This window comes from Desmodus rotundus, chromosome 8 (genome assembly GCF_022682495.2).
Source record: "Desmodus rotundus isolate HL8 chromosome 8, HLdesRot8A.1, whole genome shotgun sequence".
In the NCBI taxonomy this organism is placed as follows: Eukaryota; Metazoa; Chordata; class Mammalia; order Chiroptera; family Phyllostomidae; genus Desmodus; species Desmodus rotundus.
In genome coordinates, this window is record NC_071394.1 from 96,147,256 (window position 1) to 96,166,436 (window position 19,181).

A 19,181-nucleotide genomic window follows, 5' to 3' on the forward strand; every position below is an offset into this window, starting at 1 on the left:
GCAACTTAATGCATAATATCAGTTGAGTAGCTATTTGAAAAAAATGAGCAGCACATAAGTTGAAAGAAAGTATCACCTCTTTATTCTGAAATCATCACAGAAGCTGTGCACAGCTTCCCAAACCTTGGAATCAGGTATGAACCTGCCACACTCCTTTCCTATGTTCGATGTTGATTTTCACATAAAACTTGCTGTTATAAAACGACTCCCACAAACCCAGTTTTGCAAAGATAGGAGATCATCAAAAGGAATGTAGCACAAACTAATGTTGAAACTATGAAAACTACCTTGATCTGATAGTTTGTACAGTGCCTGACAGGTTGTATATCTTATCATTTCCCTCAAAAATTTAAAATACCACATGGAGCGAATTCACTGCAGTGTCCTGAGGCACTGAGGCACACAGTTCCAGAGCTCGAGTGTAATATCATATTTTTCTTGTGTGTTCCCCAAAGTTCATTGGGCAAGGCAGTCCTTATAGAGTAGGTACACAATAAATGCTTTGTGAGGATCTTAATCCCCGACCTCCTGATAGAGGCCACACATGCCACAATCTGAGCAGCAGGCTGAGTTCCCTGGCTCAGCAATAATTCACGTTAAACTCATTCGAACACCTTTTAGGGATGCTGTAAAGGAAGTTCCTGTACTGAGTGGAGGTTGGCTTAGATGCCCTATAAATTCCCTTCCATGACAGTGGTGAGGATGAAATGTCTCCAATCCCCATGCCAAAAATATAAAAATATTCAAACTCTAACATGCTGAATTTGGTTTGGAGGAAAGGAATAGAGACATAGAACTGCTATTCCCTTAATAACTTAGATTAATTGATAAACCACATTCTTTTCAATTGCCACAAAAAAGGAACATATGGTAGGACACTGAGAAAACTACCATACTAAAAAAGTTGAAATACCAAAAAAAATCTGATCCCTATGTAATACAACTGACAAATAAAATTTTTTAAAAAATTAAACCTGGAAATAAACACCACTGGGAAGCATAAAAATTCTCCTTGAATCGCCCTGGCTGGTGTGGCTCAGTGGATTGATTGAGTGCCAGCCTGCGAACCAAAGGGTCTCTGGTTCAATTCGCAGTCAGGACACATGCCTGGGTTGCAGACCAGGTCCCCAGTAGGGGGTGTGTGAGAGGCAACCACACATTGATGTTTCTCTTCCTCTCTTTCTCTCTCCCTTCCCCTCTCTTTAAAAATAAATAAGTAAAATATTTTTAAAAAATTATTCTTGAGTCAATAAAGAAATCAAAATCAAAATTATAGACTATATAGAAAATGTGAAAATTCTATACAATTTGTTTTTGATATAGCTAATACAGCGTAGGAAGATTCACCAATCTATGTTCTTTTGTGAATAACAAAAATGAGTAAAATAAAAGAAATACGTCAAACTTACAAAGTTATAAAAAGAATAGGAAAGCTAACTGAGGATGGGAGAAAAAAAATCTGAGTAAAGTTACTATATAGTAAACACTCAATAGATATTCGCTCTTACCATCGGTAGTTGTCAAGTAGATTGAGGAATTTCTATTTATATGGTACAGAAAAATCTCCAGTATATAGCGTTAAGTTTAAAGAGCAAGGTTTGTCTGTAGCCATACCACCCCGAATGCATCCGATGTTGTCTGAAAAGCAATGTTCGTTTTTGAGACATTTTGGTGAATTTAAATATGGGCTCTGTAGTAGGTGATATTATTGAATTAATGTTAATTTTCATAGGTGTGATAATATTATTGTGGGTGTATAAAAGAATTTCCTTATTCTTAGGGGATGCATGCTAATAGATTCAGAGGGTGTGTCATTAATGTCTGCAGTATCCTTTTCAGTGGTTCATGGGGAGAAACATGTATTAAAAGAGAGAAATGTGGGAAAATATTAATAGTTTATTTATATGAATCATATAGAAGTGCTTATCAAGTTTTCTCTAAGTTTAAAACTTTTCAAAAGAAAAATAACAAATGGTATCACAAAAAAAAAGTACAGAACACTTATATGATGTTTTTCTAAATCGTGTGTGTGTGTGTGTGTGTGTGTGTGTGTTTATATACTTGGCCGTGCATTAACTGTCTCTAAAGCATATACCAAGTGGTTGCTACTGGGGAGGGGAACTGGTTGGCTGGGAGCAGGACAATAGGCTGAGCTTTTGAATCTCATACTATGTGTTTACATATTCTGTCTTAAAAACATGCTATTATTGGATTGTGTTTTTAAATTTTAAACCGTTTGTCCTCTGCTCAGTCTTGTTGTTGTGCCATCAGTGGATAAAAGAAAGGCCAGGAGGCGAGTTAGGAAGTGCCTTCTCTCAGGACAGATTCCTTCTATGGTTTCTTCCTCACACGGTCCCCACTCCACTGTTGATCTTCCTGCGGGTGAGCAGCCTGTGTGCTTCCTGCCCCAGCATCCCGCCCCACCCGCCTGGACCAGCCCTTTGGCCTCGGCTCTGTGGGGATTTCATGAAGGCGTTTTTACAGCTGGTGGAAGGTGGTGGGCACATGGGATGGTCCTCAGAAGAAATAGGTGTGGGCTTCCTGTTTTCGCTGTGACTCAGACATGTGGGAGAACTCTTCTGTAGAATACTCTTAGCAAATAAGGTGTTTACCCTGACACCCGTGCGGCTCCCAGTGTCGCAGCTGGAACTCAGAGCTCTCCTCCATGGTGAGAACTGATAGTCTGATAGTCTTCGGTATGGCTTGTGGTGCCAATGATTGCAGAGCTGAAAAGCACTTACCTGAGGGATCCAAACCTCTCACTTCACAAAGAAAACACTGAGGCCAGGGGAGGTCTGCTGACGGCCGAGTGGCACAGCTGGTCACCGTATGTCCCCTGAGCTGCCTGTCTCCCAGGCTTCTTTCCATGGCAGTTCAGACTTCAGACTGCCATCAAGGTCTCCCCTTGTTTTCCCTATTTTAAGACTTTATATAGATAGTGTCAGGTTGCCCATGCCCTTCCACAACCTGCCTTGTTTTTTTCACTCAAGGATGTGTTTTTGAAATTTATCTATGTTGCTGCATGTAGCTCCACCCAGTTCAGCCATTTTCACCACAGCATGGTGTTTTATTGCTTACGTACTTAAAAAGCCATCTATTCTTCTGCTAAAAAACATTGAGGTTGTCCTTCCAGGCTTTTGATCCAAATAATGCCCCCCAAAACATCCCTGTGCTTGCTTCTTGTGCCCACAATACACATCCTTGAGGGCTCTCAAGGATTTGAACCTTTTCTCTTCTTGCTGTCTACGTGTCCTTCAGTGAGCAACACTCCAAACAAATGGTTAGGGCTCTTTGTGTTTCAGGAATTCGTGACTCATAAAAGTGGGCATTTGTCTGAGAGAGTGTACATTGGTTTGCCTCAGGCTTTTTCACTTGGAGAGTGGTGCTAAAGTCACCTGAAAAATTGTTTTCCTTCAAAATAAAGTCGGGACTTGACCTCAGACCCATTGAAGTTGAAATTTCTTAGGGAAATTTCTATATTCTCTCTCTCTTTCTCCCTGTCTCTCCTTCTCTCTCTCTCTCTCTCTCTCTCTCTCTCTCTCTCTCTCTCTCTCTCTCTCTCTCTCTCTCTCTTTTTCTCCCTTCCTCTGTCTGTAAAAATCAATATTTTTAAAAAATTAGAAGAGCTAGTAGGACTTTACCAGAGAATATGCACAATGACAACAGTAGGTTCAAAGGCACAGTTTTTGCCTTTTTCAGGTAACGGGAGGGTAGGTGCATATAAGGGTTATGCAGAGAGATGGAGCTTGAAAGGTAGGAAGGCAGGTGGGATAGGGTGAAGCTAGGGAGCATTGTGAATGGACTTTATCCTGAAGATGTGAGGGAACCCAAGAATTGAGTTGAGCAGAGGAGAAAGATGGTAAGGACTGTTAGGAAAAGCCTTTGGCAGCAGGAAAGGCATGAATTGGGAAGGGAGAGCTGAGGCCTGATCAGGAGACAGGAGGAGGCAGTAGCAATAGAAAAAAGGAGGGAGAGGATGATTTCGAAGGTAGCTACTCTGTCATAAGTGAGCAAAGTAGATTGGTAGACAGAAGGCAGCTTTTGCTCCTTACCCTTTTTCTGTTTCTTCTCATTTTGTCAAACTGAGGTCAGAACACAAGTAAATAGCAGCATGTTTTTATCAATACCCAGGGCTATGAAAACAAAATGGAGTATATAATGTGGGTATAATTGCATAAAGATCTAAGCAGGGACAAGACTTTGAGGCATATAAAGAAATGAGTGTCAATTAAAAATGTTAGAGTCATCCTGTGTGTCCTAACTTTCACGTGTTCATTTCTGCACATGCTGAACTCAGGAAATGAGAAAAGGTCTCGGCATTTGGAATCAGAGAGCCAGCGTTTAGTGTTCCTGCTCTGCTTTCCACAATCCCTGAGGCTTTGTGTTAGCCACATGACCTTTCTAGACTTTGGTCCCTCCCATGTTAAAACAGGATTTGTCTGTTGCCCCAGGATTCCTTTCAGACCTAACTTCGTCCAGACTCTGCTTCCAGCTCGTTAGGCCTTTCCCCCGGGGCATGTCTGTGTACATATCACCCACCGTTTTCTTTGCCAAGAAGAGGAACTGCTTACTGGGTTTCTGTAAACCACTTCTGTAGGTTGTATGATTTATTTCTAAATCTGACTCACTGATAATATATGTGCCTATGTTGGGTTAGGATCAAGAAAGCTTCTAAAGGATTCATGAAGCAAGTGGTGGTATACTTCCCCTTACCTTTCAGCTAAAGAATTAATACAGAGCTAGTGGACCCTGAGGAGTGGTTGTGCTTTAATTGGCATTCAGCTGTGGTACAGGGGCAGAAAGAACTTGGCAGGGCACACTCAGGTGCGTGCCTACTGCGGACTACTGCCCTGCCTTTGAAGAGTGCCTTTGTGTTACAGACGTGATAAGATATTTGTTTCCAGGGTGGATTTTTTTGTATACATTTGAATTCTAAATTCAAGTATTCTATCTTTCCATCCAGTTTGTCTGGTTTTTTTTTTCTTTTTTAACATATTATTCATAGCTATTTTGAAGCCCTTGTCTGCTAAATCAAATATCTGGGTCACCTCTGATCTGCTTCTATGTACTGTTTTATCTCTCAATAATTGGTCACTTTTTATTGTTTTGGGGGGGAGGGAGGCATATTTAGTAATTTTCTGCTATATGCCAAACATTGTAAATGGTATGTGTACTTTGGATTTTGTTACAGTGTTACAGTGTTTCATTATCTTCTTTCAGTCAGCCAAACTGCTAGGAGAGCACTTTGATTCTGTGAAGACCTGGCTGAAGCTTAGCAGGGCAGATCTATTTCAGTGTACCCCTTACTCCTGGAGTGGGGTTGACAATCTTATAGGTGGCCTTTCTGGAGTTCTCATAAGTGTTCGATATCTTCACCTATGTCTTCCACTCTCATTTGGCCCCAAATTTCACATCTCCAGTACTGTTTAATATCTGGCATTTCCTCTCAACCTTAGCTCTCAGCTTCCCAACATGTACTTTCTCCTCCAGACTTCTAGATATCTCGCCCTTCACTCTGAAGCCCAATAATTAGCCAAGGTTCCAATTTCCACGCAGATTTCTGGGTTTCTTCCCTGAGGTTCACCCATCTCTGCAACCCTACTTCCCAAATCCCAGCATCCTTAGCAGCATCGAACTCTGATTTCTGCCTTGTCCCTCTACCAAGACCATTGTTCCCTGCTTGAGGTTTTGTATTGGTTGCTCTCTGAGCCTGGTAACAATTATTTTGCATATTTTGTGAAGTTATTATTATTGTTTATGACGAGAGTAAGTCTAATACAATCTACATTATCATGGTCAGAGCTGGAAGTCAGCATTTTGCTATCTTGATTTCAGTTACATTTCTTTATATACTCATTTTTAAAAAACTACTTTATGGCTTATTTTGATTGTGAGTTTGAGTTTACTTCATGATAGTTTTATTATTCAGTAATGTTTCCCAACTATGGAATGTGGACCCTGGGTGCCTTTATTATTTAAATAGAAAGTGGTTATTTTTAGCAGAATCTTTATTAATGTATGAATGTTTTAATTGGTCTGTTCAGTTTTGGTGCTCACTGTATTAAAAGATTGCTTCTTGGGCATTTGCTTGGCTTGAATTTTGTAGAGTTTTGAGAGTCCATTTTGGTTTGACCCGATGTTCCTGTAAGCACGATCTCAGTAACAGCACATCTTGGCTAAACTGATGTGTTGGGTAATTTCCGAAGTGGCAACCACTAGAGTTTAATTCCTTTGGCCCCAAGTTTTATCTCCTGTGACAATTCAGCCACTTCAGGGAAAGAACGGCAAAGTAGGCTATATTAGTAATTCACACCACTGGGAGAACAATTATCAGATCCCGTCTTATGGAGTGAGTTTAGTAATGAGTGGGAAGAAGTTTTTGTGGTTACGCTTTGGTGTCTGAGACAGTGAACAGGACCATAAATGGTGGGAAAGTGTACATACTGTGGAAGGGACAATAAAGATAAACTTTATCATTGTTTTAATCCTCCCCAAGGAGCTGGTCTCCTTTAGTTTTACATCTCTTTCCTCACTGCAGTGTGACAGGTACTGTAGTAGTAAAGCCGAGTCACAAATCGTGCAGATAGACTGACAGTATAGAGCAAGAACTGAAATGATGAAGGCAGGCGGGAGGGACGCCAGGAATCAGTGGCACTGGTTTCTTCCTCGGACGGAGGGTTCTTGGGTGGCTGGTGCTTCAGGACGGCCGTGAGGGAGACTTCATTATATACTCTTTCCCTCTGAAGCTTGAACCATGTGAATATATTAACTCCAAAAATGGCAATCAAGAATATTCATTTATTTTGATCCCTCTTATAATATCCTAAAATAACAGTAAAGGGATATTTTTTTAAAAAATTCTCAGAGATAATGAGAGTAAGAGAGCAAACAACAACAAAATAATGGATTCTGGAAAGGTGGTGCTGTAGACTGAACGTTTGTGCCCACCCCCAAATTCATATGTTGAACCCGAATCTGCAGTGTGATGGTGTCCAGAGGTGGGGCTGATCAGGTCATGAATAAGTGGCCCTAAAAACGAGACCCCGGAGAACTCCCTTGGCCCTCTGCTGTGTAAGGGCACCAGAAGATGCCCATCTATGGACTAGGAAGCAGGCTGTCACCAGACACCAAATCTAATGGCACCTTAATCATGGAATCCCAGTATCCAGAAGTATGTGAAATAAATTTTTACTGTTTATAATACCAAAAATGGTATTTTTGTTATTGCAGCCCAAATGGACTGAAACAGATGGATGATAAGAAAGTTAAATTCTAAGCCAGCCAGTGGAGAAATCCCATATTTTCTACCTAAAGGCTTGGGAATTGGAGATAGCAGATTACTCTGAAAGCGAGAGGTAAATATGAAGCTTAAAGCAGGAGAGTTCGTGGAAAGTCTATCTTAAGTAATTAGATCCCCAGCTCCCCACTCTAGCTTTGCACAATGGGACAACTGCCTCCCCTATTCCAGTTAGGAAACTGAAAGTTTACTTTCTGGTAACAGTACACAGAGTTTGTGGACCAGGACACATCAGCCAGAGTTGAGAGTAGGCTGTATGGCACTGAAAATGGGATTAAAAGAATGTTTCCATATCGAATACAGAGAGATCAAACCTTCTCCCCACACGGGGCTCCCATAACATAGACCATCAAACTTAAATACCTTCCAGACAGGAGAATGGATGATCCTTCTCCAGAGAATCTGACTAACGCCCCCCAAAAGATGTCAGAGACTCTGTGACATGGTAGCTCAGCCAGCTGACCCAAAGTCAAGTCCATGGTCGACTTCAAACAGTCCAGAGTACCTCCTTGATAGGAGCAGAAACCAAGTGTTATCAGGCATCGAACTTGAAAGACAGAGACCAATGTAAATTTGAAGGAAACAGAGTATGCCAAGAGATGAAAATTTTAGATAATCCAAAAAATTCATTATCATTTATGTTCTCAGTGAGACAAAAGAGATATTATGTAGAGAGCAGGCTGACCACCCCAGGGGTGGGGGGTGGAAGAATTAAGCAAAAAGGGAAAAAAAGAGAGAATAAAACTCATGGACACGGACAACAGGGTGGTGATTGTGGGGGCGAGGGGGTGGGTGGAGGTAGATGAGGGTATGGAGAGGATAAATAGTAATGGAAAAAATGTAATAAAAATAAAATTTAAAATGTTAAAAGTAAATAATTTTTTGCAAGAATATATAAAACAAATGAGAAAAAGAAGTATGTATTAGAATTTAATAGGTTTAGAGCAGAACCATGTGAAATATATACTAATCTACAATGCTTCTCTGAAAACAAGTCAAAACATTTTTATACTTAAATCAGACATTTTCAATAAAAATTTTGAAATAAAAAATATTATATTCATGAAACAAGAACAAAGGCTATAAAAGGATACTCAGGTAATTTTTTAAAGGTCTCGGAAATTAAAATTTTTTAATTTAATAGAAGGATTAGATGATGAGGTTCAGAATATCTTCCAGAAACTAAAGCAAAAGGCCAAAGAAATGGAAAATAGGGGAGAAAAGATAAGCAAATTAGTGGAGCAGGCAAGGACCGCCAAGATCCAAATAATAGAGGTTGCAAGAAGAAAAGCAGACCAGAAAAAAAAAGTAGGTAATAAAGAAAATTTCTCAAAATTGAGAGACACAAAATTGAGTTTCTAGATTGCCCAGAATGGTGAGTGACAATAGAATAATACCGAGGACCCTCACAGTGAAATTTCAGAGCAGTAGGGTCAAAAAAGACCTACAGCTTAAAGAGAGGAAAAAAATAGGTCATATGCAAAGAATCAAAAGTCAGAATGGTTTTTGACTTCTCAGTAACTGCACTGGAAACTAGAAGTCAGTGGTAGAATGTTTTCAAACCATAAAAGAATATTATTTCTAATCTACAATTCTATATTCAGCCAAACCCTTAATTGGGTTTGTAGGTAGAATAAAGATATTTTCAGGTATACAACGATCTCAAAAAATTTACCTACTATTCACCCTTTTTGAGAACCCTCTGAAGGATGAACTCCAGAACAGCAAAAGGGTAAACCAAGAAAGAGGAAGACTTACATTATAGATACTGGGGGACGGTGCACAGGAGGGAGTCAAAGGAATCCTTAATAATGGTGAAGGGAGATCTTAGGATGACAGTTGTGCCTGAAGCACTGAGAGAAACTAGAACAGATCAAAGCAGATCAGAAGGCCCCAGCATGGATTTCATTGAGAAAATGAAATTGCTTTAAGATGTGTTTGAGCATATATTTAGGAAATTTAGACAGTTGGCAGAAAGGTTGGGATTAAATTATTCATAAGTACTCAGGAACAAAATAAAACAAACAAAAACGGACAATTTTAACTTCAGGGGAAGCAATGCTGTAGAAGAAAGAAACAGGAACAGTATATTATAGTGCTCACCTAGCCATAGCAATTACATAGTCCTAAAAATGTCAACACTGGATATTGATCCAATTAAACATATAATGTAATTATGTTGAAAGGATGGGAGGGCAAGAAGGTTAGAGTTTGTGATCATAGGGTTGAGGGGGCACTTATCAGCGAAAGAGAGCTAAATCTTCATTTACTAAAATGGGAAATAGATACATAATGCTTAAACTTAAAAAAATAAATCAAGAGGTAACAATATAGACATATTATTTTAACAAACAGAGGTAACTTGAATAGTGTCAGGTAACTCGCTATGAGGAATGGAAGATGGAAACGTGTTTTTCATAGCAAGCCTTGGAATTATTTTTTTAAACTAGGTCCATATATAGTTTAGAATCAGATGAAAAATTAAAAAGAAGAAAACAAAATGGAAGAAGTGATCATGACAGTTGGACACTGAGATTTGGGAGGATGAGAAGGAGTTCTGTAGGCCAGGGGAATGGAGGTGTGTGCTTAGTAGGTGGAGAGAACCAAGAGTGGGAATCAGTAGGGTAGGTGTAGCCTGGCCTTTGAAGGAAGCTTGACTGAGATGTGGAGTATAGTCACACCTGTGTATTAGTTCTTCTCTCTTTGGTGTCTATATATTGTCTAGAATTAAAGACATGGTCCTTTTGTTACTGATAAAATGATAACCTGTTACTATGTTTGATTATTGTTAATAAAGTAACAGTAATCTATGTACTAATTTCAAAGGGAGGAAACTGAACTTGTCATTGAAATGATCTTCACAGTAAGGTTTACTGAAAAGGCAGTGTCATTCACAAGTCCTTACCTGGACATCAGAAGAGTCTTTTAACTACCACTCCCAGCCCTCAGCAGTCCTTGCAAGACAACAGACGCCAAAGGAAATGGGCATTTTGCCAAAGACTTGGGAAATTCTGATGCCTGCAGCATCTGAAAGCACCTAGAGCCTGAAAAAGGACTTGGCATACCTTTGTGCCATAAAGACAAATGGACACCTGGCTAGTGGTCAGGTGGTTAAGTGCTAGTTGTAGGTCTTTTGTAACGTGGTCACTTCCTTCTGCTTACTGCCATGGGAGGCATTCAAAATGCTAGAAAGCACATGGTGTGGTGGTAAGATCTAGAGTTGACTCACAGCTCTGCTATCTTTGTGACTTCAATAAAATCACCCAACTTCTTTCAGAGTAAATGGGGGTAATAATCACAGGGTGATGATAGGTATCAGGTAAAATAATATATATGGGAATGCTTTGTAAATAGAAAACTCCTATTACAAATCTTGATTTCAATTAGTAAATTTCTTTACCTGTTGAGTTTGTTTCTACAAATGTGCCTTCTTTCTCTGGTATATGTATTATTGACTCCAGGTGAGCTTGTGTATTGGTTAAGGTATTATAACAGAGAGACCCAAAAATATGACAGGTGAAGCAAGATACAAATTTGTTTCTCATATAACAATCTAGAACTCTGCTATCCAGTATGGTAGCCACTAGGTACATGTGGCTATTTACATTTAAACCAATTAAATTTAAATAAAATTTAAAATTCTGTTTCTCGGTTGCACCGACCACATTTCAAGTGGCCACTTGACTAGATGCTGTTGTATTGAACAGCACATTGGAATATTTCCATCACACAGAAAGTTCTTTTGGGCAGCCCCGATCTAGAAGAGTGGTCCAGAACTTGAAGGGTGGCCCTGCTCTACAAGATCATCTACGGACCTGAGTTCCCTAAATATTGCTGCTCTGTTACTCCTTCGGTAAGGCTTCATAATGTCTCCTTGTGTCACAAACCCCTTTGGCAGTGTGACAAAGCCTACATGCCACTTCACAGAGTAATATTGTTAAATACGTAAGATAAGATATATAGAATTGCAAAGTAAAGTTGAAATACAATTATCAAAGTACTAAAAAATAAAACAAACTCATGATATAGTAATACATGCTTTATTAATACATCAAATAATGATCTAGTGGCAAGTCTAACGGCTACGGTACTTTCAAAATAGTGATGAGTATATATGATATTTCAAGATAATCCAGAACAATTATATTGGAACATGAAAATATCTTTTTAAAGTGTATTTTATTGATTATGCTATTACAGTTGTCCCATTTTTTTTCTCCCTTTTATCCCCTCCACCCTGTACCCCTCCTCCCTCCAGCATTCACACCCTTACCTTCATGTCCATGGGTTGTGCATATAAGTTCTTTGGCTTCTCCATTTCCTATACTATTCTTAACCTACCCCTGTCTATTTTGTACCTACCATGTATGCTTCTTATTCCCTGTATCTTTTCCTCCATTCTCCTCCTCAACCACCACCCCCTGCTGATAACCCTCCATGTGATCTCCATTTCTGTGGTTCTGTTCCTGTTCTAGTTGTTTGCTTAGTTCGTTTTTGTTTTTGTTTTATAGGTTCAGTTGTTGATAGTTATGAGTTTGTTGTCATTTTTATTGTTCATAGTTTTGATCATTTTCTTTTTCTTAGATAAGTCCCTTTAACATTTCATATAATAAGGGCTTGGTGATGATGAACTCCTTTAACTTGACCTTATCTGAAAAGCACTTTGTCTGCCCTTCCATTCTAAATGAAAGCTTTGCTGGATAGAGTAATCTTGGATGTAGGTCCTTGCCTTTCATGACTTTGAATACTTCTTTCCAGCCCCTTCTTGCCTGAAAGATTTCTTTGGAGAAATCAGTTGATAGTCTTACGGGAACTCCTTTGTAGGTAACTGTCTCCTTTTCTCTTGCTGCTTTTAAGATTCTGTCCTTATCTTTAATCTTTGGCAGTTTAATTATGATGTGCCTTGGCGTGTGCTTCCTTGGGTCCAACTTCTTTGGGAATCTCTGAGCTTCCCGGACTCGTATGCCTATTTCCTTCACTAGTTTGGGGAAGTTTTCTTTCATTATTTTTTTCAAATAGGTTTTTAATTCCTTGCTCTTCCTCCTCTTCATCTGGCACCCCTGTGATTCAGATATTGCAACATTTAAGGTTATCCCAGAGGTTCCTAAGACTCTTCTCAATTTTTTGAGTTTTTGTTTCTTCATTCTGTTCCGGTTGAATGTTTATTTCTCCCTTCTGTTCCAAATTGTTGATTTGAATCCCAGTTTCCTTCCCTTTACTGTTGGTTCCCTGTATATTTTTCTTTATTTCACTTTGTATAGCCTTTGCTTCTTCCTTTCTTTTATGGCCCTACTCAATCATTTCTGTGAGCATCCTGATTACCAGTGTTTTGAACTCTGCATCTAATAGGTTGGCTATCTCCTCGTCTCGTAGTTCTTTTTCTGGAGTTTTGATCTGTTCTTTCATTTGGGACGTATTTCTTTGTCTCCTCAATTTGGCAGCCTCCCTGTGTTTGTTTCTATGTATTATAGGTAGAGCTGCTTGACTCATCTTGGCACACCTGTTACATTATAAGGGGCAGAGCCTTAGTATTTGCAAGGGCAGGGTAACCGACTTTGGCTGCATTGTGGCTCTGTATGTGGGGGAGGGTTTAGAGAGGGAACAATGCTGCTTGCTCGTCCCTCACCCCAATTTCATCACTTCCCCTAATTCCCACAAGCAAATTACACTCTGCTAGATGCTGCCCTGGTGCTCATTCCTGGGTGTGTGTGTGTGTGTGTGTGTGTGTGTGTTCATTCTAGGACCCCATGGATCCCTCCAACAGACTCTCCTGTGAGACTAGTAGTTTCTCCTGCTGCTGCAACCCCCACAGGTTTTTACAGTCAGAGGTTTTGAGGCTTTATTTGCCTGTCACTGGAACCCCTAGAACCCTGGGTTGCATGGTCTGTCTCACGCCCCAGTTGTTCCTCCTGGTTCTTCCTCCCAGTTTATCTGCACATGAATGTGGGACCACCAGGTCCACCAGCCACCACTTTGCTGCACATCCTCTTCACCCTAGTTGCCTGTCTCTGCCCCTCTTTCCAGTTAGATGAATGTTTCTTCTTTAGCTCCTTGGTTGTCAGACTTCCGTACAGTTTAGTTTTCTGACAGTTTTGGTTGTTTTTTGTTTTTAAATTGGTCGTTGTCCTTTTGGCTGTGTGAGGAAGTGAAGTGTATCTGCCTCTGCCTCCAACTTGGCCAGAGCCCAGAACATGAAAATATCTTCAATATTAGTTGGTGACAGAGTCATGTATACTGCTAATAATATTGTGGTTTGTTTCCTACCAAACTGAAGGAAAGGGTAAATTTCAGACAGATAGAGGATAGTGAAAATAAAATTTTACAGTTTTTTCCGCACTCAAGTTTATAGGGCAACAATTTTATTTCTGGACCCCAGGGGCCCTGCAGACTCCAGGTGAAGAAGCCTTGCCGGATGTTGTAAAAGCTGGGTGGGCAATGCCAAGTCTACACTCTAGAATGTAGAAAAGAGAAAAGAGAGGAAGCAGAGGGCAAATGATTTCCCTTTTAAAGGACACAACCTAGGACTTGATCACATCCCATTGGCCAGTAGTTAGTCACATGACCACCTGTAGTTTAAGGCAGGCTGGGAAATGGAGTCAGCAGGGCATCTCTGCACTTTACTGGTAAAAAACTGGGGGGAGTTCTAATAGTAAAAGGAAGAAGTGAAGAATGGATATAAGGATAAGTAGTCTCTGCCACAGCTGGGCTTGTCACTCTGGAATTAAAACAAAAAGTATTTATTTAAAAATGTGCTTTTTACTCTAACATTTTGTACAGTGACACCTGTACACTGAGACTTGAAGTCACAAGTCTAAGTCAGAAATGCCAGGAGGAGTTTCACTCTGGCTGTGGACAGGCTGCCATAGTATGACCAGCTCTTAAGGCACCATCCAGTGTCTAAGGGATGTATTCAATAAAATATTCTGAGTTAATATTCTCCAGTTTAACGGATATGCCTGCAGTCACTGGCAACATTGGTAGCAGCACAGAGAGGACATTTTCCTCAGTGTCAGAAGTGTGTTCCTTATTTAAAGCAAACTCAGTGTGCTAGGACCTGTACTTACAAAACGAGTAACAAACGAGGTGTCTGCCCTGTCACCGATGGCCAGTATTCTATGTGCAGGACAGCATAAAGTAGCAGGCCACAGGCCTTTTCCAAACAGACAGATCCCTTGAGCAAATGCCCTTTAAAGTTTAAAATAACAACCCCTTGGGTTGCCCAGGCCTTTAACTTTTCAGAGAGTTGTAAGTACCTTAATTCTTCTTATTAAAGCTCCCCAACATGGGATTATTTTTTGTTTTTTTCCAAGTTAGTTAAATAAATAGCAATTATGACACAGCACCACACAGACAGCAGCTTTTAGCCTTTAAACAGAGGGTTTGGAAAGGTGCACTTGGAGGCAAACTCGGTTGGCTTCTGCGGGACGGCGGGAGGCAGAGCTGTTCCAAGCCCAAATAGCACTTCAAGGGCCAGGTGATCCTTCGTGGGCCACCCTCCTTGTCTCCATCCAGGAGGATGTTTTTCTGATACAGTGTTCCGTGTCCTGGACTGTGGACTGTGAAGAGGCTGGCACTGAGGTCTTCGCAGCCCCACGAAGCCTGGTAGAATTCCTTGTATACCACAGGCGCTAGACATATGTTTGCTGACAGATCATTTCTATTTTATAAGCATTTATAATAGCCTTTTAAGTACGTGCCATTTTAAAGTTTGCTGAATGAAGGGTAGTTTTTATTTAGTCTTAGGGTCATCATTGTTTTGTTTTGTTTGTATTTTTGGCTACCCCTTCCCCAGTCCATCTCTAGTTTTAAAATGTGATTCACTAGGAAAATATGACTCTGTTAATTGAATTCATTTTAGGGCCAACTTTTCAGGAACCTGTCTATTTCTGTAAACTGAAATCCACTTGCAAGTGTCGCCTTTGGTGCCAGCACTCAGATTCTCCCTGACTCAGTTGTTCCAGTGGTGTTTGAAATATCGCCCCATAAACCAGGCAGCCAGCGCCCCATACATGTAAGGATTATTTACTGGGTCTCAAAATTCAGCCCAGGATCCTGATAGTGATCTCGGACAAGTGATATAAATAGGCTAGGGTTTGCCAATGGCTATTTTTATAAGGGAAGTTTTCTAAGTTGATTTCTTTGAACCCAGGATGACTTCCTTCCTCTGGCTTCCCCTGTTTTCCTCCACCACTGGGGAGATCCCCTCTTCATTTTTCCTGCCTGTCTTTCCCCCTCCCCCAGCCAGCTGGTGTCTGCAGAAATCAGAAGGAAGGTACGTGCCTGACACAGAGTTGCTTGAAATCATATATCTTCAGCACCTTTCGGGATCATCTTTCTTTCATCCGGCCCAAGATTGGCACCTACCCCATCCATCAGGCCCAGGATCTCTGAGAGCGGCTGCCTTGTCTAACATAGATCCATCCACCAGCTCTCAAGCAGAACAATCCCTACATTCATACCTGAATGTATATTTTAGAATACTACCTCTTGTTTGTCTTTGTAGGGTTTTCCCTGCCCCAAGTTTTTTTTTTTTAGAAAATCCTAAGTAGAGTTATGACTAATGAACAGTAACAGTAGAGTTACTGCCTCGTTTGAGTTCCCCTACTCTTTTTCCCTAACCCTAACCCCATTGAGCCCAGCCTTCAGTTAATTGTCAGAAGAAGGGAAGAGAGAAAATAAACCTAACATACCTACCTTAAGTGGTACAGATGCTGGGGTGCCTGGTCAGGCGAGAGCTTCCTTCTCTCCTTGTGGGATTCCCCACCCCCACAACCTTCCTAACTCCCATCCACATCCATCACAGTAAGTATACATCAGCCAGGAAAAGCTTGCCTTGGAGCACAGCCCTTTCTTTGCATCCTTTTCCCAGGTTTTCATGCTGAAAACATCACATTCTCAACATGAAACAAAAATTGGTTCTGCTCTTTTTACCTTATGTTTTTGACCATGCTGTTCTTGGCAGTCAAACTTCCAGGCTTGGGAGTAGAATTGATAGCTTAAAGTGTAAATGTTAAATTGGTTGGCAACATGCCATTTGGAGTCTTAGCTGCCCTGGATAATTTACCAGCATCTGTGGCTTCAACCCACCCGGGCCTGGAGTGTCTCCTTAACTTTACAACTGGCTTCCCTCTTGGATCTTCCCCCACCCCTCGATTCCCCAGCCGGCCCTGAGCGCTAGAGCCCTTTCTCATTTCCTGGGCCAAGTGCTAGAAGTATGAGACTGTTTTCAGTCTCTGAGTTCTACCCCGGATCAAGGACCTCGGAGCCTGACACTGAGGTCCGGCCAAAGGAACCGTGAAACCAGGTCACCAATGATGTCCCTCCATGCTCTGAGTTTTGGTTCTGCCTTTGCGTGGGATGAACATTCCATCTTTGACTAACTTGAAGATCAAATGAAATAATGTTTTAATACTTGAAATGCTTTATAAAAGGTAGAGAACATAACAATAGCAAGAATAAAAATAGTAGCCACTATTTTCTAAAAATCTACATGCCCCAGGTACTGTGTTTAGTGATTCATGGAAACTATCCACATTAAACCTGACTACTCTTTAAAAGTATTGTAAGCCCACTTTATAGAAAGGAAAGGGAGACGCGAAAAGATAGTTACTGGTCAACATTGCATGTCTGAGGAAAACGGTGATGTCAAGTCTGAGTCTGCCCAGCGTGGCGTTAGGGCCCATGTTCTCATCTATTAAATGCAGTATTTTTCTTCCAATTTCCAGATTTGTAAGAGAAGCAGCATTACCTTTGAAGATGTACGTACGCTAGTTGTTCTTTTCCTTGTGACACATTTTATTTTCAGATCAACAAGCAGTTCCCTGTGCTCAGGATTTGTTCAGCAAAAGGAACTCAGTGATTTCCTCACTGGGAGGAGACAAGAGATGTGGCTGCCTCTTCCAGGAAATGCACCACTCTTGTCACCCATGCTGAACCACCCTGACACACTGACACACTGACTATATGTTAGCCAGCTCAGCTGGGCTCTGTTGTGTAAGCCACTAGCTGTCAGGGTGACTAAGGCCCAGGAAGTGCTCACTACATTTCTGTGTCTGTGGTTGACAGTGGATTAGTAGGGCATTTAGAACTGCTCTGCTTTTAAGAGCCTTCGGGCACATATAAGTTCACCCAGCCCCTGGCATACCACTTAAGTAGCCACAAGGAGAATTAGGAATAAAAGGCTTGATTCCTGTGCAGAGTCACGATCCTGTGGAAAAGACAGGACAGGTATTGTGACTAATTGTTGTGAGTCTATTTGGCAGTATAGGATTAAGTGCATCAATGCAGAGAATTCAGAGAAGGCTGGGGTAATGGGGCCTTTGGGGAAGGCTTCATGAAAGAGAAATCGATCTGGGCACTGGTATATATGGGTAGATTAGTGAGAAGAGAGAATATTGTTACCAATAAGAGAAACAGCCAAGTGTATCTGGTCAAGGTTTTGAAATGCTTCATTCTTGAGAGGAGTTGATATAAACTGAATTTTAGTCTTAATTCAAGAAATAAACACATGATGAAACTTGCCACTTTTCAGGGTGTTCGCGTCTTAACTGAGATGAGAAATGATGCAGTTCTGCCAAACGTGTTAACTGTAGTGGCGAGACACGGTCCCAGGGGCAGTGAGGGAACTGAAAGTGAGTGAGGTTGTGGTGGTGGTGTTACACAGACACGTCTGTGTGTTAAAACTCATAAAATTATTCACCAAAACGTCAGTTTTTCAGCAGATGTAAATTTATAAAATAGTAATTTGTAAAATGTATAAGATGAGTTCCTTCCCCTCCAAGGAGCGTACAGCTAATGAGAGTTAAGATAGTAAACGCTTGCATGGCTGGTCTATGCCACAAGAGAACAAAAGAATGTTGTGGGGGCTGAAAGCCACTGCTGGCTGCAGGGAAACCTAAACCGTCCTGACAGTTGGGTGGCATATGCAGGGAGAGTGTGGAATGGCCAGAATAAAGGCATGGGAGCAGGAGGTACATTTTGGGAACAGCTCACATTCCCTTTTGTTTTTTTTTAACATAGGACATAATTCCTAAGCTTATGTTCAGTGAGCACCAACTACTGTGTGTAGGTGCTGGGGACACCGAGCAGTCCCCATGTACATCCCCGTCTCACTAGAAAAGCTATACAGATGGCGAACATGCATATGAAAAGATGCTCCAGATCGTCTGTCATCAAGGAATTGCAAATTAAAGCAGCAATGAGATACCACTAGACACCTATGAGGAAGGCCCAAATCCAAAACACTGGCAACACCAAGTGCCAGTGAGGATGTGAGCAACAGGAACTGTTATTCACTGCTGGTGGGAATGCAAGACGGTAACAGGCACTTTGGAAGACAGCTTAGCAGTTTCTTATAAAACTAAACATACTCTTATCATCTACCCAGTAATCATGCTCCTTGGTGGTTAGCCAAATGAATTGAAAACTTATGTCCACACAAGAACCTGCGCACATATTTATAACGGTTCTTTTCATAATTGACAAAACTTGGAAGCACCAAGTTGTCCTTTAGTGAGTGAATGGATAAACAAACTGTGATACTCCAAACAATAGAATATTATTCAGTGCTAAAAAGAAATGAGTTATCAAATCATGAAAAGACAGAGGAAATATACAAGTGTATTACTAAGTGAAAGAAGCCAGTCTACAAAGGCTACTCACTGTGTGATTCCAACTATGTGACCCTCTGGAAAATACAAAACAGTGGAGGCAGTAAAAAAGAAGTAGTTGCCAGGGGCTGGGGGGACAGAGGGGCAAGTAGGTAGAGCAGAAAAGTTTCTAGGGAAAAGAAGACTTTGTTTTTGTTCCCCGTCCTTAAGGATATCTGGACCTTACAGCTAGAGAGACAGACACACAGCTCGGCAGGAGATGCAGGAAGTACAGA

The 19,181-nt window shown here is 40.9% G+C and overlaps 1 protein-coding gene across 1 annotated transcript in view; it reads left to right on the forward strand.

Annotated features, from left to right (window-relative positions):
* ATG7 (autophagy related 7) overlaps nucleotides 1–19,181 on the forward strand; it is a 269,209-nt gene that overhangs the window by 212,565 nt on the left and 37,463 nt on the right. The gene's annotated exons all lie outside the window — the stretch shown is intronic.